We start from the raw sequence: 25,744 nt of genomic DNA on the forward strand, positions 1-25,744 counted from the left end.
GAGCCCAGATGCTACAGCAGACTTCAGATGACTCAAGACTAGAATATAGTCCTATTTCAGTGATATCATGGTTGACAAGTAGTTTTACACATATATTTAAAAAAAATACTTGCTGACAAAAGTATGTTTCACGTTCAAAATAATAGATAAAAAATAAAATCATCAGGTAGTGTTCCCTGTAGTTCAGTCAGTAGATCTTCATTTTGGGAGAAAGGTCATGTGGTGATGTTATTAAGTAAAATAGGAATAGAAAGAGTGTTAATACTTTGAGTATGGTGATCAGACTTGGTTGCCTACCTGATGTAATTCAGTTTTGTTAAAATTTCCATTCACCCACATGATTCAGTGAAAAGTGACCTTTCCTCTAGCTCATAAACTGTGATTAATTTAACCAATTCCTCTTCTCAGTGATTGGTTTTCTGAACCACTATTTCATTCTGCACATGACCCAATTCTGGCCAATGAGATGTGAGAAAAAAAAAAAAACTGCTGGGTATTTTTTTAGAGAGTATTCTTACACTTGAGTATTGAACTCACACAGAAAGGAGGAAATTGCTGGGAACCACAGAGAAGCAAAGCCAACAATCTGACACGCCCCTCTGGAGCCTGTCCCACCTTTTTATGTCTTGTTACGTGAGATAATAAGCATCCTTTTTATCTAAATCCTATATCAGGATTTTCTCTTGTTTTACAGTCAAAAGCATCCAAGCACTTATTAATATATTGAATGCTAATCCCACTCCTCATCACATAGCAAGTATGTTACGTATATTATTTTATGTAAATCTCACAACTTAAAATAGGTTTTATTATACCCCTATCCAGACTGAAGGTTAGAGAGACTAACTAATTTGCCACAATCATACAGCACGTTAAGAGTCAGAGGCCAGTATACTGGACTCTGGAGACCATGTTCTTAAACACCCTGCATGACTCTTTCCCAATCACAAAATTATTCCATTATAATAATCCATTTATCCAATGTCTGTAACACAAAGCAAGTTTTACCTTTTGTAATAGGAAATCCACAAATAGAGAAAGATAGTTCTATCCCTATCTCTATCAAGCCTTAAGTCAAACAGTGGACATATAGCAAGTGCATTACACTATCTATCTTATGCCACTAAGCAATTAGATTGAATCAAAAATACGCGTCTCGTCTGACTGATTTCAGTTAGAAATGTTAAGGCAATTAATAGCAAAAATGTTGACATTTTTCGTACTTTTTCTTTGCTTTTAATGCAGGTTGAAAATTATTTCCAAATTGAATTTTATTTAGTTATGCTTACTCATATGGCTAGTCTCATATATATGTATATATGATATGAGTATATATATGATATATATATATTTATTACATTGCCTTATTGCAGAGGAAAATGAAAGATTTTGATGCCTGAAAAATGTAAATATTATGGTGAAAGCACACATGCAAACAGAAGAAACATAAGAAATGGATTAAAGTCTAACAGGAGAGCTGGCTGTATGATCATGATTTCTCATAGATGAGGCATAAGCCCATCGATTATCAATAGCTGTGGGCTTTGGCTAAGTAAGTCGTCAGTGCCCACCATTGGTGTTTACAGCCTGTATGTAACAAAAGGCACAAGCTTTACTCAAACTCACACCCATTTATTTTAAAAATGTACTGATCAGGCGGCAAGCATTAGATGAGTCTAGTTTCACAAGACCCATTGACAGTAATCAACAGCATGCGTAGGGAGAAAAACAAATCAGATTTTTAAAACCTTTCAGCTGAAATCATCAGTAATTCTTCTGATCCTACAAATAATGGGATGAGTTTAAAGAAACAGAGTTATCATTTGGGGGTTTGCTTTTAAAATGAAGAACAAGGCTATCAAAAGAACTTTAATTTCTGGAGGGCCTTTCTCCTAAAGCAGTGATAGCTTTCTCTGCAGAGAGTGGAGAGCATTGCTGCGCTCCAGACTTCCTGGAAACACGCAAAGGACTGTGTTATTCACTGCTACACCTCTTGTGGTGGGAAGCAGAGAAAGAGAAGGGTGTGCCCTGGGATCGAAGCAGGCTCTGGGAGGTTAATATATGGCAAATGCCTCAGGCCCTGTGCTCAGCCCTCGCCTGAGCCTGTCTTTCTCATTCTGTTTTCTGGTTGGAATGTAAACTGGAATATAGAAAAGGGTCTTTAAGAACAATTGTTCCACTCCTAGATTCGCTACAGGCAGTTTAGGGGAAAAAACAATTGAAGTTTGGGTGTTTCTTGCCTTTTCCGTTTTTCTCCTATGCCTTTTCCTGACTGGTTAAGTGTAGGGAGTAAAACTATTTGATCAACAAATCAGTTTTAAAGTCTTCTATATCTGTTCCCTTTAAGAGAGTTCCATTCTAGAAAAAGATACCAGTAAGACAGCAGAATTAGATTTAGTGTTTAGAAGTGTATAATGAGTCGTATTGTGCTTTTTGGTAATTAAATTAAGAAACTGAACGTACAAATATCTTAGCTAATCCATAACGGCTCCTTGATTTCCCCTAACTTATTAATCACTAGTGCTGGAATTTTAGGCATCAGTGGGGGAGATGTTCGGGTCATTGAGACTGCCCTCTGCCCTGTCAACTTACACCACAGGGGCGAGAAGGTATTGCATAGCCAGGGGTATCCCAATTAGTCCTGTCAGGATTCAATAAGTTAATGCTCAGAGATCAGGTGTACGCAGGAAAAAAATGCCTCCCTCCACATGACTTTTGGGGGACCTTCTTAGAACTGGTAAACATCAAAATCATCTCATTAAGATTTTACATCCTGGTTCTGGGACGAATGTCTATCAAAGGTTTACTTGGCAGTCATGGTGAGGCATGGATTGATTGGAACAAAACTGACAATAAAATGATGGATTTTTTTTCCTTCATTTCACATGTAAATTAATGTCCTTTGATTCTTGGGAAATGCAGCCACAGTTCTGCCACTCCCTGTGGCACAGAGAGAGCTGCCCTCTGGGGGTATCATCTCCTGTGCTCTAATAGACCCATTGGTCAAAAAAGAAAGAAAACTCTCAGGGCGTCTTCCCCAGTACAAGCACAGGGGTGATGGGCTGGTGGAGTCTTTGTGTTCCTTAGAAAAAGAAATACTTTGAACAACTTCTTTATTTCCCCTGATATATCTTAAAACACTTGAAAAAATACTTTCAAATGAACAGTCCCACTTGTCGTGGGTACATGGGATCAAACTGCTGAGTCCGTTGGGATGAAGTTGTCATTCCTTCTTTGATTCTACCTCTTCCCCAGCTTCCCCTACTTCACTCCTGGCTTCACACCCCCACCCTCCCCTCACTGCTCCTTTGGCCATTACCCCATGCTTCTCTTCCTGATGGCGCTGCCTCTGTTCCTGCTCTCCCTTTGGTCTTCACACTCACACACAGATTTTTCTCTGTCTTCTTTACAATTGGCACTGCATAAAAACTCCACATATGGGATGAGGGCCAGGGAGTGTTGAGAACAATACATGCCAGAATGTATCTCCATGGGAGCTGGGGCAGTATCTGCCTTGGTCACTGCTTACATCACTGGCAGCCATGGGCTTAGAGCAGACATTTGATGAATGGATGGGTGGATGGATAGAGAGACATATGGACCAGGTACAAAGGCTGTACATGCTTCATAAGATCCTGAGGCCATTTCAATTTACTGTAGAGTTTTACACACACACACACACACACACACGCACGCACACACACATCTTTCTCTCCACCTTTTTGAACAGTGGATTTGTGTAACAATCTCTCAGGCCATGATGCTGTGAAGAAATATGTCTTCTTTTATATACAAAAGTATAACTGCATAGATTGCTTAAGATCTAAGCTGAATATGTTTGACCATGTGACTTCAGGTCACAGGACTCTGCAGATGGACTCTTGAGTATCTACATTAGATTTTTTTTCTGGCAGCAATGACTCTCTTCTAGTAGCCTGTGGTCCAGTGCAATTACAACACACAACACACACACACACACACACACATACTCACACACTGGGCCTTTTGATGTTATTGTTGTCTTATTTGTGCAGTTTCTTATGATAATGATGTAAGTTGAGAGTTGATCTAATACAGTCCTGAGGAGCATAGACTCTGAAGTCATTCTGGCATAAGTCTAAACACTCCTTCTGCCTCTTGGTAACTCTGTGAACATGGGAAAGTCGCAGAAGTGTTCTGTGTTCCCTCTGCTTCAGTTTCCTCATCTAAAAAATTAGGGATAATAATAGGGCTTGCCCCCTCAAGTTTTTGTGAGGATTAAATATGTTAGTGTGTAAAGAACTTAGAACAGGACTTGGCAGGTGGTGAGTGCTTTGTAAAGGGCAGTTCTGATAGGATCCATTGGGGGATTGTTACACTAGCAAAAACTGCTGGAAATATTTTTTTTTTCCTGAGTAACTATCACCTCAATATAGTATTCATTCATTGATTCCGCATGTCATTGAGTGATGGCATGTGATGGGTATTATCTAGTCACTGGCACTTCATAGGGAATAAAATAGACAAATTCTCTGTCCCCACTGAACTTACCTCATAGTGAGAGAAACAATTTTTTTTTTATTTTAAAGATTTTATTTATTCATTTGAGACACAGAGATACAGAGAGAGAGAGAGAAAGCATGAGCAGGGAGAGAGGCAGAGGCAGAGGGAGAAGCAGGCTCCTCGCTGAGCCAGGAGCCCGATGTGGGGCTCGATCCCAGGACCCTGGGATCATGACCTGAGCTGAAGGCAGACGCTTAACCATCTGAGCCACCCAGGCGCCCCAGAAACAAATTTTTAATAAAAGGAAATGCATAGATAGATAGATAGATAGATAGATAGATAGAGATAGAGATATAGATAGGTAAAGATTATCTATCTATCTATCTATCTATCTATCTATCTATCTATCTATCTAAATACAAGCTGACTTCAGATGGTAAAGGCTCTAGAGATTATGCAACAGGGCTAAAGGGCTCAGGAGAGCCTGGGTGGGGTGGGAAGGCAACTGAGAACTAGTGGTAGGAAGCTAATCGTGCATAGAGTGGGGGAAGACATTAAAGGGATCAGCAGTGCAGGGCCCCTAGTGATAAGGAGCTTGGCATTTTTGCTGCATGGAAGCTGGACAGGGGGACCGGGGTCACAGCAGATGAGGCCTGTGGGGTCAAGTAGGGCTAGCCTGTTCTGCTCACATTTCCCTCATAACTAAAAATGACCTATCTGGACCACTCTTAAATTTCCAAGGCACAGATAGAACCCAAATTTTCCTTAATTATCATTTCCTGTCTAGTAGATTTTTGGGGAGGGGGAGAGTGTACACACACATACACACACACACACAAAGACAAAAGGCATGTACCTATCTTTATTCGGGCTTCTGATTAATCCAGTTTTAATCCATCTACCTAATTGTGCTTTGCTATTTTCTCTTTCTTTATCCTCCAATTGCTCCACTGGGTGGGGGGTCTGGAGGGCAAACACATTCATTATGTTGCCAGCAAACAAGATAGGAATCGCACTGCAGGGAACAAAATTAAATTTACAGCTTTCCCTTGTACATGTCATAAACTATTGATTTAACACAAGAGGAGAGAGCTGCAATGATGGGGCAAAATGGCAGTGTGGAGCCAGGTTCTGGCCAAGGAGATGTTAGTGGTGACTGCAGATAAAGCTCTGGCTTCTGAGACCAGCCCCCATCCCCAGCCAAAGGGCAAAAGGTAGGTAGACTTGGTTTATGTGCTGAATGTACAAAATTTCAACCTGGGGCCATTCCCTGCTCAGAAATACCAATTTTATGCCTGAACAAAGCATTAGTGATCAGTATGGGAAAGTCAGATTCAGTGAATATTTCCATCTCCCATCCCTGGTATATTAGAGCTGCATGGGGTATTTTTTAGAGTTATAAGTGAAGAGTCAGGCTCTAGTTTATAAAGACCACCCACTTTTAAGTAATAGAATTAATTCTTTTCCTATAGGAAGCCTTCACTGAGACCTCAGTACTAGGCAGGGCTGGTTCTGCATGTTCCCCTACTACTGTAATACATGGCAATTATATTGCTCCCTGTTCCTGTCTTCACTAAGCTGGAGGCTCCAGGGCAGAGAAGGCTTCATGTGCATGCTTATATCTGAAGTGATGAGAAGAGATCTGAAACATAAAGGTACTTGGTATCTATTAGTTGAATTAACAACCCCATGTTGATTTCATATGCGACAAGATTAATTGCAATAAAATATCCTCTCCTCGTGGAGATCTTCACCTCAAAACCTCTTCCTTGTCCTCATTTTCTTTACTATTTGGCACAATTCTTAGGAGATGGAATCGAAAGGGAAGGAGAATGGACTAGAATTTCAAAGGATTTAACTACATTGTCTGTTGCTCTATCCGTCCTAATAGGGCATTGTTGGGTGTTAAATCTAACAATGGAAACCAGATGCTTGTTGTTAACTGCATTTTGCGTAAGTAAACAGAACAGGAATTCAAGAAGCAAGATGAGTGGTTGAGTTAAAAAACACTATTATCCAACATTTGTACAAATATTCAGCATATTCATGATTCAAAGGACCCAACTCAAGCTGAGAATTTAGTGGGAACAGGGTTAAAATGCAAAACAAAAGTCAGTAATATTTAACAACCTTTTCTGGCAAGCTTTAGCCTCAACTATGAATCTGTCTATACAATTCAGACTCCCTGGGATGCATGTGTGATTCTTATTTCCAAATGGAAAGCATTTGAAAACCGTAAACTGCATGTGTGTGGCCTTCTTCATTTTTCTTTTCTTCTCATGTTGTTTTCCCTCTTCTCCAAGCTCCTTCCCTTTTTCCACAGACCCAGGAACTTCCAATTACCTGTTGATCCCAGTGGAGTCAGTGAGCAAGAAGTCCAGGCACAGGGAACAAGGAGGCTGACGGCCAAGCCATGGCAGCCATAATGAAATCTGTGCAGGGGGCATCACCAGAGACAGAACAAAGCCTAGAATTGCTGCCAGAACAGCAGGTCACAGAGATTTATCAAGGCTACGACATCTTGCAAAATTAAAGCTTTAGAATGCAAAGTATATATACACACATATATACCTATACACCTGTGTAGACAAAAAGACAGAATTGTCAGTGCAAAAGTAACACACACAGCCAGGTAATGCCAATCTTTTTATTTCTTTTAAATTAAATCTGTAAACTTCTGCTAAATTCTATAGAAACATAGTATTAAGATAGGGAGTAGTACAGTATCATAAAATGTGCCTGAGATTAAACATCAGAAAACCAGAATTTAAATCCCAAATGAACCATTGGCTTATCATATGACATTATATGAGCATCCACTTTTGCACCTATAAAATTGTGACAGTCAGAGTTGTTGAGCCCACAAAGCATTACTCACAAAAGGAAACTGAGATGTGTCGTATAGAGGATAGCTTTTTAAACATTACACTAGGGAATCATTTCCCAACTCTGATTACAAAGAGAGTCTTAAAGAAAGAATTTATGAACCAACCGAGCCCTCACTATATCCTGACTTCATTGGGGAAAGATTTAGAGACATTGGCTACAGAATCCATCCCTCCCCCTGTTTTCTGGCCAGTACCAATTTTCTAGGAGAGGTTCTCCCAGGAACCAGGCCACTTCACCACATTGCACAGGTCATGAAATATTGCCAACACCAACTCATACACAAAATATGTGTACTGTCAATCACCAAATTTCTGAAAACAATTCTCTAAGACCACTTATTGCCAGCCACATAGTCTAAGATTTCAGTTAAGAGAGCAGTAATTTGTTATAGACTAGCATCAGAATTCATTTTCATATGCCAAAATGCTAATGTGAATGGTGCAGAAAGAACCTTTGTCTCTAGGGGCAAAGGAGGTGGATCCATTAATGTTTTTTTGTTTTTTTCTGCCCTACTTCCCTTTTATTTTATTCTCTGCTTGGGGGTGAATTATTTTGACATGATTATGCACACTCATTCCAGCCTCCAAATCCACTATTCCCCACCCTCGCCTGCCAAACTCCATCTATTTAGCCAGTGTGTGTGTGTGTGTGTGTGCGTGCATGCGCACACACACACGCACATTTTTTAGCTTTTCTATCTAAATGCTGTTTTCAGAACAGGTCCAATAAAGATAAAGCTTCACATCTCTGCTAAGTCTGGCATAGGAATTCAACCAATATTTGAAGGAGAATCTGCTACATTGTCTCTTTTTGTTGCATAAATACTAGCCCCTGATGCTTTTTGATTTAGAATATTTTTTTGGCACTAAACTCATCCATGAGATAGCTTGGAATCTCCATTTGTTCCCTTGTGACTTTCTTGGCATTCAGCATTGCTGGTGTTTGCTTAAGAAGGAGAGGTCTATGGATTTGGGGAGCTCCTCAAGCCCATAGTGTAGCCCTTTCTAACACCTCATCAAGGCTTAGTTGCCTGACTTGATTGCCACAGGCAGAATAGTCATGAAGCTTACTGATGGGATTGCCCCAAGGTCCAACAACATACCCACTGTATGGTGCTCATTCATTTTAAGAACAAATAAATGGAGATAACCATAGATCATTCATTAGGTCACCCTATATATGGCATAACTTGCTATTTACAGACTAGGATAGGAATAAAAATGTTTATTCTGATAATACACACTTCTATATGCACTGATGGATTGAATGGAAGCATCCTACAGAAAATGTTATTTCATGCTACTCCTACTGAGATCTATTATCCCTTGCTTCCTCACTGTAGTGGGTACAATGCAAAGGAAAAGTGATGCTCCTGTCCCCAAACAAAGTGTATTCTAAAGCTCAACTCTCCAGTATCACATGTGGCTATTTAAATTTAAAATAATCAAAATTAAGTAAAATTGAAAATTCAGTTCCTTACCTACACTAGCTGCTTTTTAAGTACTCAACAACCACATGCAGCTAGGGACTATCTCATTGAAAAACACATAGATAGAGCATTTCCCTCACTGAGGAAAGTTCTAATGGAGAGCACTGTAATTTCTCCAAATGCAGTCTGTACAGTTGTTCTTTCTGCTTATTAAAACCACAAATTTCTGGCACCATTCAAGGCCTGCTAAATCAAAATCTCTGGGGTGCAGTCTTTAAATCTGCATGTTAACAAACTTCTCAAATATTCTGTTTCTGCAGTGAAGTTTGAGAACACTTCAAGGTGTATGTCCTCACAGCCATTACATATTCAGCTCCCAGTCACCAAAATGTTGCCAAATATATTTTATTTAAAATAGTTCTCCCTTGCTCATTTTCTTCTCTCTCCTTTTCTCTCCTTCCCTCTCTCTCTCTCTTTCACTGAGTTACGTTTTCCCCATATATTTTGGGTCATACTATAATTCCTATTGGGAGAGTAATTACTAAATTGTTTTTGTTGAATTGATGACCAAGAATCTTTATATCTTCTCTTTGCCAGTGATCGCATAAGCAAACATCAGCAGAGAATAAAGTATAGAAAGTAGGAGCACCTAAAGAAATCAAAACTTCTCACTGAAAAACCTCATAAATCATAAAGTTTTTCAAATCTTCAGTGATGCCTTTCTCCTTCTGCCAGTTCTTTGATTATTACTATCTCTAGCAGTTATGCAGAAAGGTAGAATCAGGATCTCGGGGATGAATCTCACCACTGGTTTTATATATTTATATATCAAATGAGATAAAATAAGGATAAGGATAACCAGCATTCCTTCCTCCAACCCCACCCCAAATTAGAAGGGTGTTATGTGACCTCATGCATTCTTTTACTCAACTTTAAGGTTTTTGAGCAGGGATATCTGTTGCCTTCTGTGACAGTACTAACCGATCTGATCATACAAGTCAGTCCTAGAGGTCTCTTTTCCCCTTCTTTCATCTTCTTTCCTGCAGTGTAGGATTATAGGTTTGCCACCCCCTGCCTGGGAACTCTGAATGAGACCTAAAGAGAACTGGAATTTTCACCAGTGTCCTAAATCACCATTATTAAGTCCGAAGAGCACATCCTGTACAGGAAAATTGCAGCAGCATATGGGCAGCCCTCCGCACTTCATATGTTATCCATCACATTACAGAGCCCCTGCCACATGTTCCTGAAGCGGCCAGGGAAGAACTTGGCTCCGTGCTTGCTGAGTAGGGCCTCTTAATCTGTTTTACCGCAAACAGTTTTGCCATTACTGTGGGCATCATGGACCCCGCTGATATTTGAGCTTTGTTCTGACAAATCTATAGCAAATAAACATATGACACAAAAATAATCCACTGAAATCAATGGAAAAAGGAACTAGAGAAATAGAGAAAGGGTTTATTGGTTACAAAGAGAGAAGGAGAAGAAAGCTCACCCTTTGAAGAGCTTTTATTTTGACAAATTTATTTATGTATACACACAGACATATACGTTTCAAATATATGGGTATATGTTAATGTTTCAAACGTATACTACATATTTCATTTTTATTTTTATTTTTTTTAAGATTTTATTTATTTGACAGAGTGAGACACAGTGAGAGAGAGAACACAAGCAGGGGGAGTGGGAGAGGGAGAAGCAGGCTCCCCGTGGAGCAGGGAGCCTGATGCGGGACTCGATCCCAGGACCCTGGGATCATGACCTGAGCCGAAGGCAGGCGCTTAACTGACTGAGCCACCCAGGCGCCCCCGTATACTACATATTTCAAATATGTATACATTTATATGCTCCATACACACACACTCACACGTACCTCTCTGTGTTCCTTAAATATTTATCAAGCCCTGACTATAAGTCAGACAACCTGCTAGGCATTATGAAAGAAAAAAAGGTGATCAAATATGGACCTCGGTGCCTGCCCTCATTAGAGTCTAGTGAATGAAAACAGACATTAATTAAATAGTCTCAGAGATAAATGTAAAATTATAACTACCCTTTTGCTTCGCAGAAGTGTATTGTGCTATGAGTCTACAGGGAGTTTTTGTCTTAGTCTGACTGATAAAGGAAGGCATTCATAATGAGGTAAACAGTTGAGCTATTGGGATATTTGTGATGAGGTTACATGAAGAGGTAACAGTTGAGGCAGCGGCCTGTAAACAATTGTTTTATATCATATGGTCCAGATATGCATTTATTATGTATAAATTACCTATATATGTTCCTGCCTGTGGATATTTCAGTATTTAAAAGCGTAACTTACCTTTAAGTTTAGGTAAAAATAAATAGAAATAAAAGCTTTCCCCTCCCCACCCCCGCACCCCTTCCCAGGGCCCAGAGGACTGACTGTCTTGCATTCCCCACAGGGCACATACATTCTACTTTGGGTCTCATCTTTGAGGATGTCATTATGTGGACCAAACAAAATGAGTAGGGATCGGGAAGAGGAAGGAGGGAGCAACATAGGCCTGAAAAGCTGAAAGGGGCCCAGTATGGATGGGAGAGAGAACGGACAGTTAGGTAAACCTCAAGAACACCTTAGCTCCCAGACCAAGCATGGCTTTGTCAAACCCAGTGATGTCTTAAGTCACCAACCTAAGACCAATGGGAAGCTGTGAACTGTTTTATCACTGAGTAAGAAGATTCCATTCGAATTTTGAGACAATCATTTTCAATAATTGTGGAGAATGAGTTTTACCAGAGCATATTAAACCTTGAGCAACTGATTTTATCAATGAATGGGTCGCTTAAGACAAATTAAATTTTATGAGAATACTCTTTGTGTTCCAAGTGTTGTTATTAAAAGTGCCTTTCTAAATTAGTCAAGGTACATAATGTACCAAGTGGCATAACAAATATAATTGAATCTTTGGTCTTGTAGTTCCTCAAGGTAGGCCAATATATATTTGTGATTGAAAATTATCATGACTGTGCTCATCATCATCATCATTCTGAATCACATTTTCCTTTGGCATATTGCTTTATTGTGTGAAAATATGTAACCGAACAGGAAGTGCTTTCCTTGCATTAGCTTTGTTAATCCTTGCAAACACACTATGAGGTAGGTAGGCCCAGGAAAACCACTAGGCTGCTTATGTTATAGGTTATCATTGCAGGTTATTCCATGATATTACCTATTTTGGTAGATTTGTCCAATCTTTTGAATAAGTAAACACAGATTTAGAATGTTTACTTTGCTAGAGTTCTAGTTGGTTGGTTGGTTTTGATGCTCTAAAAACAAGGATTGGACAACAATTTTGTATAAGATTTCTCTTGGGTTTCCTTTCTCTTATTTACAGAGTAAATCTACCAGATCTTGTTAGCCAATGGAATGAATGAGTAGTTGTTAGGCACTGTAAATGTCACAATTTAGACTAGATTTTAGTTAAAGGCAAATTGTTAAAACTATTCCTAAAGAAATCTTATGAGATTGAATGAAGAGATTTCTAGGCCAAGTGCCCCTTTGCCCCTGGAACTTGTTCTCAGCCTTAAGCAAAGGCTGAGAGATAGATGATCTAATTGACCCAATGCCAATTCTTCTCTAAATAATATGACAACTCACTCATAGTTTTCTATGAATTTGTAACAACATTATTATTATCATCTTATAAAACTCTTATTGTTCTGAATTAAATCCACTCTTGGTTTTATATACTACCATAAGTCTATACAAAAATAAAAAATAATTTTATGCACACTGCTGCATTAAAGTTGGAATAATGGTCTGTAGTCCATTTAGTAAAATGGGACAATTTGAGAGTTCCAGGTTAATCTTTTTTTTTTTCCTTAATTACTGGAATCATTATTGGAAATATGTGTGGCCTTTCCAGCACCAAAGCTGTTTTCATTTTTGTTGAGTTCTTTTGCCTAGTCCATTTAGTAAAGAGATAGCACAGTTTGATAAGTCATCTCTTCTTAGGAGAAAGCAGGCCTTCCATAGCATGTGGCATAATTTACAGCCATTATTCAGGGGAAACCCTGCAGAGCTTAGCTCCTAAATATGGAATTGCTCTCATTTTCCTATAGTTGAGTTGAGTCATTAGCTAAGTCACGTAGGTACAGTCTGAGAAATCCCTTTGTGTTCTCAAATGGTCTGGAGTGGCCAAAAGATAACAGAGGGGCTTCAGCTTTAGAGGAACTTGAAAAGAGCATGAAATCAAACTCCAGGGAATTTTGGAACAGTGCATGTAGTGGTTTGAAACATTCAAAAAAAATTTTTTTGAAAAGATTCTTTTTTCAGTTTAAACACTTTTTTTCTGACTATTTGTGTGTGTGTGTTTTTTAAGATTTTATTTATTTGAGAGAGAGAGACACAGCAAGACAGGGAACACAAGCAGCGGGAGTGGGAGAGGGAGAAGCAAGCTCCCCACCGAGCAGGGAGCCTGATGTGGGGCTCGATCCCAGGACCCTGGGATCATGACCTGAGCCGAAGGCAGACGCCCAACGACTGAGCCACCCAGGCACCCCTATTTGTGTATTTTTAATGTAGGCCCTTTTTTAAGTAAAAAAGACAGTTTAAAAAACATTATCCACAATATCATGGAAAAGTAAACACTGATAATATTTTGGCAAATTTACTTCTAATCGTTTTTCAAGCATTTATTTGTAGAACTGAGACCATGCTCAGAGGCTCTTCTTTAATATAGGAAATGTTTATGTGCTTTTTAGTCTATAATTTACAAAACCAGTAGGATGGAATACAGGTACTGGATTCTAGTCCACACTTTTCTAATGATATGTTTATAACTTCAGGTAAGTTGTGTGTGTGTGTACTTAGAATGAATTTTATTTTGGGTTTTTTTGTTTGTTTGTTTTGCTAAATAAGTAAATTGGAGTTGATCTCTGGATCTCCTACAGCTTCCACTTCACATGATCTTCTGTAATTTACATTACACCAAGCTTTGCGCAGTGGCAGTATCGTAGCCAATGAGGTTTATCTGAGGCGCGATTATTGCTAATTGTAATTTACATTACACCATTAGAATTCAATGTATATAAGAATATCAACCACATGATTTCTCCGCCTGTGTATCTAGATGCCCCAAACAGTGAGTCTAGCACATAGATGTTGCTCATTCAATATTTGTTGATCAATTAGTTTTTACAATAAAGTACTTAAGTGGAGTTGCAATCAATAGCTTTTCTAAGTGAGACAAGCTCAGTTTAGTACAACTGAAGCACAATACAGCAAAGTGGTCAAGCAGTGCAGGGTCATGGCGAAAAAGGCAAACTCTGAAGGCAGATTGCCTGGATGTACACACCAGCTCCTCCATTTACTAGCTATGACCTTCTACACATTCCTAATGACCTTCTACACATACCTAATGACCTTCTACACGTTCCTCATGACCTTCTACACATTCCTAGTGACCTTCTACACGTTCCAAGTGACCTTCTACACGTTCCTAATGACCTTCTACACATTCCTATAATGACCTTCTACACATTCCTAATGACCTTCTACACATTCCTAATGACCTTCTACACATTCCTAAGCTTTAAAGTTACTGATTGAATCACAAAATATGGGTAACAGTTGCAGGTAAATTATAGTGTGGTTATTAGGAATAAATTAGTATACATGGGAAGCTGTTAGAAGGGTATCTGCCACATAGTAAAGCCCTCAAGAGATGTTTACTATTAACCATGGAGTGTATTGCAAGAATGGGAATGAGAATAAGCCCAAAGAATGTCTTGGCATTTAACATTTTTAAAACATAATAAAATTAAAACAACTTTTGTACCTAGAGGTTTTATCACACTTGATCTGGGGCCAGAACTAAACAAGCCTGGTGAGGAAGAATGGTCCAAGAATTTTGTTTAGACTAAAGGTAAGGGATAGGTAGGTAGGTCTGAGGTCAGGCCCAGAATAGTCAGATAATCTAAAAAGAAGAAAACACTGAACAGAACTATAAGAAATTCTTAATCCTTTGTTCCCCAACGAATTGCTGGTCTTACGGCTACAGTCTTGTGTCAATTCTGGGTGCCTCATTTAAAAAGAAACATGCACCTATTCAGCCCTCTCCACGTATCTAGAAGCAAGTGGCCAGCAGAGTTTGTGGTGTGGGGAGGTGAAGGGAGTTCTTTGATCTGTGTGTTCAAGAACTGGTGAAGTTGAGTGACCTGCTCCTTCCCAGCAGAGTTCATCGAGTTCCTGGAGTTTGGTCTCTATGGGCAGCGCTGGCACATGGCAGTCACTGTGTCCAATCTGCACAGTTCAACAGCAAAGCCTGATTTTCCTGTCCCTCCCCTCCACCTTAACTGAGCATCTTGAGGAAAGAAACTGAACTGATACACAGAAGAGGCATAATAGATATTTTTGTATTTAAAAAAAAAAGTGTATTTAAAGATGGAGTGGACACTGGCTTCTGCATTTAGAGTTACAGTGAATTTTATGTGGTCCCCAATCAAACCAATGTCCCTCTGGTCTCCAGACCTCTGAAGATATCATTGCCTTCCCTTGGAATGCCCATTTCTGCTCCTTATACTTGCTTAACTCCCACACATCCTTAAAAACTCAACTGACATGTGACTATCCTTAGGAAACCCATTCTTACTATGTCCCCTCCACCTCAGTTCAGGCTGAGATGAATAAATGCCCTCCTTTGTAACCCAATCACACCCTATACGTATGCATGTTTCTCTCATGATCTAATGCAACATTCATAAATTCTACTATTACTTTCCTGTCTCCCTCATTAAATTACAAGGTTCTTGATGCCTACAGACTTTGAATTTCAGCTCAATATCCTCAGGGCCTACCTTTGCTCAATGTACAGAAGGATTTTTGAAATAATAGGGTTTAAAATGGACTGTGTCAAGAAGAAGCTTTATACTAGTTAAGGGTGGAATAGAGCCTATGTCTATATGCCCTGCCTCAACCGAGATTCTGTGGAATGACTTTCCCCATCCTTACAGGGGATCCAGTAGGACACTATCTGGAAATACTTTATGAGCCAAAGATAGTTCACATATGCTAAAGTAGTGAAATTGCTTTTCTTTAGTACATTTAGCAATTTAGATTTTTACCTGTTCAGCAGGTTTCTCTTCTCCAAATTAGTAGTTTGTATTATACCAATATATCTTCATATTTTTCTTTGTATTTTAAAACTTGCTTCTCACATTTTCAGGTCGAATTAAAAACTGCTTGTTCCCTCTCTTATGACATTTTCTAGCCCTTGAGATAGTTAGCTATGTGCCTCTTTTTATCACATCCTTAACCATTATGGCTTCTGTAAGCTTGCATCACTCAGCATCAAATACATTTCCTTGGCCCTCAGCCCCATGCAGTCTTCTGCCCTTTCTGTCCACCTCCATTTCTAGCTTTTCTTTGACCAGTTTTTTTTGTTTTTTGTTTTTTTGTTTTTTAAGAGAGAAAGAGTGCAGGGGGAGGGGTAGAGAGAGAGAGAGAGAGAGGGAGAGAGAAAATCTTAGGTTCTATGTTCAGTGTAGAGCCTGACACCGGGCTCGATCTCACAACCCTGAGATCATGACCTGAGCCAAAACCAAGAGTTGAATGCTTAATGGACTGAGCCACCCGGGCGCCCCTTGCCAGTCTTTATTGGTAATAGAAATGCCATTTTTCACTTTTCTTTCTGCTACCATGTAGTTGGTATTTGAATTATTTCAACTAATGCATCCATTTGCAATTTTTAAAAAAGTCATAATAGTCCTCCTAAAAAATACCTCCTTATTCTTGAGGCTTTCAAAAGTTTCTTTAAGCTAAATGTCTAAGGATATTTAAGTTGACAGGTACAGACATTAGACTCAATTATCAAACAATAGCTAGAGTCCACAATAAGGGAGAATAATTAGCTATTTTATGAATTAGAGATCTATTTGTACATTGGGAATTTAAAAAAAAAAATTGTTGACTTAAATAACCTTCAGGCCTTGATTTCTTGTGTTAGTTTAATTGAAAATGATGACTAAGCTCAGGCCTCTGCTGCGAAAAGCAAGTGTGTGAAATTCTAACACATTCGTGAGGTCAGGAGAGTATAATTTACTAATTAAAGCACGCTAAATGATTCTAATAAAGTCCATCTACTTTCGAGTCAGCTTTATACATTCGGTTCAACATTGTATTAAGTCATCTAATAATTGAACATGTTAATTGCAATCAGATTAATGAAGGTCATTATTGCTTTTTCATATATACCGTGAGTAATATTCAGAGCTATAATAGGCAGATATTTGCTGTTTCAACCATATATACATATATTTTGGTAGAGATGTCAATATACAAGGCGTTTTCATGTATCTCTCAGCTGCTGAAGTCAGTATGTGGATGAGAAATGTTTCCAGTCACTCAGAGCCCCCCTTTTAAAAAAATGATATTTATTCAAGAGCTTCATCAAAAAAGAAGTGCATCACCACCACAACAGTCTCCTTCCCTGAGATCTTGCAGAGTAACCGTACATATTCAGATAAATGGACCACTGAATGCTGTCTGTAATAGCAATAGCTGGTACCTCTCAGATAACGCTGAGCTGCCCAGCCCCCATAGATGAGAAAACAGGCAACAACTAAGTCAAATTTTTATAGATCTGAAGTCTGCTGAATACCCATTGAAAGAGAGCAAAATGTGCATTAGACCTTACTGACAAATGCCCAAGTTTCAATCTCTCAAACAGTTTTGCAGATCAACAAAAAACAGGAGTGAAAGGGATTATCTCCATCCTCAAATTTTCAACATGGTCAAAGGGACTGTAAAATCCTTCTGGTGAGCAAGCCAGATTTAATGGTCGGGAACAAATGCTTCTTTAGTCACAGGCCAAGCCTTTTGGATTTGTTGTAATTTCCTGTTAGGGGCAGCAAAGGCAATGTGCAACCTCCTCTCCTACCCCACCCTGCCCTGCAGTCCCCTTCGCCATTCTGTTTTTCTCTTCCTCTTTCCTTTCTCTTTCTTCCAGCACAATTCGAGCTATACTGCGGGTTCTCCTGGAGGCTGCACTTGGAGAGTGGGAGGGCCATATTGTGATCCATTCACCACAATTCTGCACCTAAACCCACTCTCCAGAGAAGTAAATATGTACCCGAACTGCTAACTGTAAATATAATTGGTGCCTAGTGGAAGGTTGAACAGAGCACTAACAACAGATCATTAGGGGCTGAATAGATGATCTTATGCAATCAGTTGCTCTGTGACTGTGCCTTAGCATCGCAATGGGCCCCTACTATAATTAGTCTTTTCGTGGTCTGTGCCATTTTCTCTATTGATGTCTGTGATTGCGGAGAGCAGAAAGTAGGTGCTGTTGTCCAAAATCAGTAGTTTGCTATATGCATATACTACTGCAAACTGCTGTCATTCTTTTGAAACATAATGGGGACTATTGTTCAATATCAGTTACTCATTTTTTCTGAGTCTGGAATAGACAGACCTCTTTCTGTTTACCAGTCGCATGTTAAATTACTCTGACAGATGCATTTTTAAAGGCAAGTAAATTCAGGCCCTGAGATTAAATGGATCAAAGATGTTGGATGGCTTGTCATTATCTTCTGGTGTCGTTAACTCACTAGGACTTACATATCCAAGAATTTCCCACACAGCTAGAAACTGCCTTGACTTATTAGCGGCTCCATATCTACCTCGAACACTGGTTTGTGCTCCAAACAACTTCTTTTATTTGGAATTGGGTGTAACTACAAAGGTAAAATGACCAAAGTCCTTTATGTTGTAGCAACATATAAGGTTTTTGCTTCAAAATATAGGAGAACAAGGTAAATTTCCTGCATTGCTCCTCACTGGACTAACTTGAGGTCTTCCTAATAATCATAATCCAGAGAAGGTGAGCAGGAACTACCTATGTGACATTTTCTAAACATTAATCCGTGTGTGCAAAATAACTCTCTGTTCCATAGAAAAGGATATTGGCTAACTGGTCAATTTGTGTGAGTAAATAATCAACAAATCCAACACAGTTCCTTATTTGTTGTTGATGTTCTTGTTTAGCTCTGAGGGTACACATGCAAACTGCACACCATTCCTTATGAACAGAAGAAGCATACATTTTTGTAGAAAAAAAAAATCAAGGGTTAGGACATGATGAAGGAAAAATGCTTTAAAAATGCCACAAATCTCCAAGAAGAGTGTTTGGAAATCTTAAAATTAGAATTAGGTGAACTGCAGGAAAAATGTGTAAGGACAAAAAATTATATATTAGTTTCATTCAAATTAGGGGAAAGAATAAAGAAGAGCTAGGTTCAGATAAAAAGGAAAGAATAGAGCCACTCTTTTCCAATTTTGAAATTGTCATTTAGATAATGAAGAAAGATTTTTAAACTGGGAAAGATGAAGCTCAAAACATGCAGAAATACAGAGAGCATCTAACTAACTTACGTGACTTTCGTTGTCCTTGATCATATGAAATATGCCCCAGTGCCTGCTGATAAAATCAATAAAACTGATTTGGGATTTTTGAAAAATAAAAGATAATGGACCAGAAGACCAGAGATGAGAAAAACTGGGTCCCATTTTTTTTTAAAGAGTGAGGATTAGATGTCTTCAACCATACAATGTAGGACCTGTTACCAATTCTTGAAAAATATTACAGACAAATTACTAACTTAATTGTGAGAAAAGAAAATGGTTGTTACTCTGAGCTGGGATGGGGTCACTGAAAATCAGGTAATGTCAGACTGACCTCATGTGCTTTTCTGACCATTTTACAAAACTGTTTATTAGAAGACGAGAATATGTAGCATAGATGAATATTAGCAAAACATGAGAAGATATATGCCCTGATACCATTGGTGACAGAATGGAGAAAAATGAGTTGAATTTTTAACCAACTGAGCCACCCAGGCGCCCCTTAAAAAAATGAGTAGAATTTTTAAAAACTGAGCTCACCCAGAGGGAATTTCTTAAGGTAAGGATCAACATTACTTTTAATGGATCCTATGAGGAGATAGAGCACAGAGATTAGGCGTGTAATAAGAATGTGGTTGAACACATAACATGCTGAAGAGCAGACCTGGAATTTTAAGAGTTTTCAGGAATTTGGAATAATAATACAATCTCAGAAAATAATACTGCAAGAATATATGCCAAGTTGAACATTTAGATATATGGAAAAAAAAAAAAAAACAACTCTGCTGTCAAGTTGACTGCAGTTTCAATTCAAATCAATAGTCTGACAAAGTTATACCAAAAATAAAGAGAACCTTAGGTTACATTAGAATTAAGGGGAATAATGACCCACCTTTACCTCTAACCATGAGATACGAATTACACAGTTTTCATCTTGCCCAGTTTTTTTATGATTCATATTAATTCCTTCAACAATACCTGTAAGTTGTGTTTCAGCCTCCTCACACCACAAAAATGGGGCATTCTGTTTTTATATAGTTAAAATTGTCATAAATGTCTTCTTTTAGGCCCAAATTGATTTGCCTGTAACTTTTATCAAATAGATATAATTCTGTTCACTTGAATCACACAGAAAAGTCTTAATCCATCTTCTATCTGACAACTCTTTAGGTATATAAGAATTTCTTTCATTACCCTTGTCAGATTGTATTTCCCTTTTGAAATATACACTATCATGCCAACATCTCCTCTTTTGTTAGTGTTGCTATTCATTCATACAACATATAGTTACTATTCCAATTGATGTGCTAGTACTGGTGATGGAAAGAAAAATAAGACTTTTTCTCTGCACTCAAGGAGGCATTTTGTCTAAAAGGAAACAACATACTATTGACTTATATTGGGCTCTTTGTCAGCTAAGATCTCTAAGGCTTCTTTTGTTTCTACAAGTAATAGCAGCTATTTAGTCATGTCTCACCTATTTTACCCATGTACATAGTGCAGTGCCAAGCCCACTGAAAAAGAGATGCTTCATGGTCTGATAATATTAAATTGTCTTAAATTTGTAAATTCAAAGCCACCAGCTTATATTAGGGATCAGTTATATTCCAAGTACAACTCCTGCTCTTAAGACCACCAGCCTAGTGGTAGATGAAGAAATATAAACCAAGAATCATATTATAATGTTATATATTTTAGAACAGAGATATGTAATGAATGGTACTGGAATACAGAATAAAAAGCAGAAACCATTTTGCTGTTTGCTGTTTCAGTGAAAAAGATTCATTCACAATTGCCCATATGGCACTTTTTTAAAAAGACAGTTGGCATATGAGATTTTATTTTTTAAGAACTGGAGCTATTTACCTGGGGAAGACTAGAGGAAGATCTGAATGCTATCACCCAAATCATTGAAAGGCTAATATATAGAGATAGATATAGATATTTGGCTCTGGTTCTCTGAAGAACCCTGACTCAAACAGAATGAGAATTCCAAAATAGGCCTAATAGGAGTTTCAGAAAAAGAGAGTACAGGTATACCTCAGAAATATTGCAGGTTTGGTTTCAGGCCACCACAATAAAGCAAATGTCACAATAAAGCAAGTCAGAGGATTTTGTTTGTTTGTTTCCCATTGTATATAAAAGTTATGTTTATACTATACTGTAATTTATTAAGTATGCAATAATAGCATTATGTCTAAAAATACACATATACCTTAATTACAAATATTTTATCACTAAAAATGCTAACCATCATTTGAGCTTTCCGTGAGTTATCTTTTTGTGGGTGCAGGGTCTTGCCTCTATGTTGAGGGCTGCTGACTGATCAGGGTGGTGGCTGCTGAAGATTGGGCTGGCTGTGGCCATTTCTTAAAATAAGACAACAATGAAGTTTGCCCCATCAATTGATTCTTCCTTTCATGAAAGATTTCTTTGTAGCATGAGATTCTGTTTGGTAGCATTTTGTATACAGTGGAACTTCATTCAAAATCGGAGTCAATCCTCTCAAGCCCTGCCACTGCTTTATCAACTAAGTTTATGTCAAATCCTAAATCCTTTGTTGTCATTTCAACAGTCTTCACAGCATCTTCACTAGGAGTAGATTCCATCTCAAGAAACCACTTTCTTTGCTGACCCATTAGGATGCAACTGCTCTTCCATTAACATTTCATCATGAGATTACATCCATTCAGTCACATCTTTGGGCTGTAATTCTAGTTCTCTTTCTATCTCCACCACATCTTCAGTTAACTGCAGTCAAATCTTGAAGCTTCAAAGTCATCAGTGATGGTTGGTATCAACTTCTTTCAAACTCCTGTTAATGTTGATCATTTGACCTCTTCCCATGAATCATGAAAGCTCTTAATGGCATCTAGAATGGTGAATCCTTTCCAGAAGATTTTCAATTTCCTTCACCTAGATCTATAGAAATATCACCATCCATGGCAGTTATAGCCTTACAAAATGTATTTCCTAAATAATGAGACTTAAAAGTTGAAATTACTCCTCACTCTATGGGCTGCAGAATGGATGTTGTGTTAGCAGGGATGAAAACAACATTGATCTCATTGTACATCTCCATCAGAACTCCTGGATGACAAGTTGCATTATCAATGAGCAGTAATGTTTTAGAAGAAATATTTTCTTTTTTCTGAGCGCTAGGTCTCAATAGTGGGTGGGCTTAAAATATTCAGTAAACCATGTTGTAAACAGATGTGCTGTCATCCAGGCTTTGTTGTTCCATTAATAGAGCACAGGCAAAGTAGATTCAGCATAATTATTAAAGGCCCTATGATTTTTGGAATGGTACATGAGGACTGGCTTCAACTTTAAGTTACCAGTTCTCTTCTGGAGAACTTGCTGCAGCTTCTCCATCAGCACCTGCTGCTTCCTCTTGCACTTTCATGTTATGGAGACGGCTTCTTCCCTTAAACCTCATGAACTAACCTCTGCTAGCTTTCAACTTTTCTTCTGCAGCTTCCTTACTTCTCAGCCTTTACAGAATTGAAGAGAGTTAGGACCTTGTTCTAGATTAGGCTTTGGCTTAAGAAAATGTATGGTTGATTTGATCCTTTATCCAGACCACTGAAACTTTCTCCACATCAGCAATAAGGCTGTTTCACTTTTTTATCATCTGTGTGTTTACTGGAGTAGCACTTTTAATTTCCTTCAAGCACTTACTCTTTGGCATTCACAACCTGGCTGCCTGGCTAACTGTTTGGTGCAAGAGGCCTAGCTTTTGACCTATCTCAGCTTTCGAAGAGTCTTTCTCACTAAACTTAATCATGTCTAGCTTTTGACTTAAAGTAGAGATGTGTGACTCTTCCTTTCACTTGAACACTTAGAGGCCATTGTAGGGTTATTAATTGGCCAAATTTCAATATTGTTCTGTCTCAGGAAATAGGGTACCACAGGAAGGGGAGACAGATGGGGAACAGCCAGTTGCTGGAGCATGTCAGAATACACACATTCATGGATTACGTTCACCATCTTATATGGCATGGCAGTGGCACCCCTAAACTAGAACAGTAACATCAAAGATCAGAGATCACTGACCCTAGGTCACAATAGCAAATATAATGATAATGAAAAGTTTGAAATACTGTGAGAATTACCAAGATGTGACAGAGACACAAAGCGAGCAAATGCTGTTAGGAGAAGTGAGCAAACACACCAATAGACTTGCTCATTGCAGGGTCACCACAAACGTTCAATTTGCACAAAATGCAATCTGCAAGGTGCAATAAAGCAAAGCGGGATAAAATAAGGTATGCCTATTTATAAGATGGGGAAGAAGAAATATTCAAATGGGATAATAGAGAAGGTGAATAAATTCAAAAGCTCATTATTTTGAAAAGGCTAATAAAATAAGAAAGTCTATGCAACGTTTGATCAAGTAAAAAAGAGAAGGCAGAAAAATCATTGGTATGTATAAAAGGCTGCATCATTAAGATATAGTAGAAATGTTTATATCATAAGAGCAATAAGTAAACATTTTTAAGCCAACACACTAGAAAACTTAGATAAAGTGCATATTTTTAGAAAAAAATAAATGATAAAACTTATATAAGAGGAAATGAAAAATTGTTTTTTTACCTTTTTTTTTCCCATTATTCGCTTTGGTGAGGAGAACTAATATATGTTCTAAAGAGGATGACTTAAGTTGATAAGCAACGTTAAGGAGTCATTCCTTTCCCTGCCTTGTTCTGTAATTTAACTTGGGATTTGGGGAAGTTATTAGTGAGAATAGGAAGGTATAGAAGTAGTAATGAGAATAGGGGGCATAATGGAAACAGAGGAAGGAAGAGGAGAAGGTGAAATAGAAGGCTGAGAGTGTGCTACTTCTTTTTCCAGCTAGAATTATTTTTTCACCCTTCTTTACTAATGTACAACATTCTGAAGTATCTCTCCCTCCATTTCTTCTCACCCTTCTCCTAAACCCCTTCTATTCATCTATCTTCTACCTTCCCGTATGTAGAAACAGTAGGAAGTAGTTGAATGGTATGTAACAGGGAGAATTCTGTTTATAATGAGGTGGTCTACACGTATGTCATAGTTCTGCCACTTACTGTAAATAAATTTTAATATAAAATATAATGGTTTCAAATAAACTATAGAATTTCAGTCACCTTGGCAGTGAGTTATTTGAGACATTTTAGTAGAAATGAATGGAACTTAAGCCATCAACTCTAACCAGTTGGGCAATGGCATCCTCCTAACTATAATATGTACAATATATATATAAATCCATATACAACTATATATGAATTTTATTTTTGTGACTATTCCATTCAGGCCAAGGTAAATCCCTTTTAGTTATCAAACTCCAAGCCTACAGAGAAAACCACTGATCATTTTTCACTTCTCCCTCTTCTTCCTATGCTTTCCAGTAACCTGAATTTCCCATTTTATTTGGATTAGTTGAAACATTCCCCCTCTATAGTTTCACTTTCTTGAAATTATGACCATTTCAGCAAATGAATCCCAAGTATGTGTTTTATCTACATTAGTAAATATAAGCACTTAAGATCTATCTTTTGGGCAAAATTACATGAATGTTATTTTGCTATAAACCTGTTGCTATCTATTGCCTTAAAGTCTCAATGTTTTTGTGTCTTGTTGCCATCATGTAAAAAATATGAATTACGTTCCGTACCTTCTTTAGTTTAATTTAGCTGATCTGATTTTCAGAGGAATTGCTGAAAATTAGCTTTTCAAACTGCTTACCAGTTTTCTAAGATGATCCAGTCATTCTGGCCTATCCAGCACTAGAGTAACCTTCCATCACTGTCACTTGGGTGTGTGATCTCATCACATTTAAATAATTGTAATTAGGAAAAGAAATTCAGCTAGTGGTTTGACTTACTATTTAAAAACAATCATGTGATTTTTCATTCACCTGTCAAAATGTGGTCCCGTCTACAAAAACAGGTCCCGGTGCTCTCGAATCAGATTAATTTTAGAAACACTGTCACCTGGTGGTATATTCAAGTGATTGCACTTGGCTTTTTCTCAAGTTTTTTCAGTGTCATGTCTACAGGAGAAATGAATCAACCTCTAAAAAATTAAACAAAACATCTTAATTTACCAAGTGTAGTTCAGAGTGAGAACTACACAGACCCTTTCCATCATGCTATGAGACTTCAATTCAAAGACTGAAGATCATTCCTCATTCTGAAAAGTCCAACCTAGTGTTCAGGGATCCTTTGGGTCTCCCCTCCATGTCTGTAATCACATGTATTTGTAACTTGTAGAAACTTGAAGAAATCATGGTAACATTTTGGGCTGATAAAACCATCTCTCTTTTATTGTGCCTCTTTGCTTATTTGGAAGAGTAGAACATGTATTCCATAAGAACCACAGGCAAGATACTGTACCCCAAAGAAAACTCTGTCTGCAGGCACAATGCTCTTCTCTCTATACTGAAATGAGTCATACAGTGCACAGCTGGTGAAAGAACAGAAAACAGTGTTGTCTTTTGCTACATCTTCCCCATTCTTCCAAATATAGGAACCATGAGAAGCATTATAGGTCTAAACGTATGTCTCCTGTGTGCTGTAATGCACTGGTCTGGACTG

General features: G+C 38.2%; 1 protein-coding gene and 1 pseudogene across 3 annotated transcripts in view; both read left to right on the forward strand.

The window, feature by feature from the left end:
• Positions 1–25,744, forward strand: part of LSAMP (limbic system associated membrane protein) — a 597,331-nt gene that overhangs the window by 260,130 nt on the left and 311,457 nt on the right. The gene's annotated exons all lie outside the window — the stretch shown is intronic.
• Positions 13,755–13,872, forward strand: LOC115942226 (U4 spliceosomal RNA; annotated as a pseudogene).

Source organism: Leptonychotes weddellii, chromosome 1 (genome assembly GCF_054177405.1).
Source record: "Leptonychotes weddellii isolate Sample4059 chromosome 1, ASM5417740v2, whole genome shotgun sequence".
In the NCBI taxonomy this organism is placed as follows: Eukaryota; Metazoa; Chordata; class Mammalia; order Carnivora; family Phocidae; genus Leptonychotes; species Leptonychotes weddellii.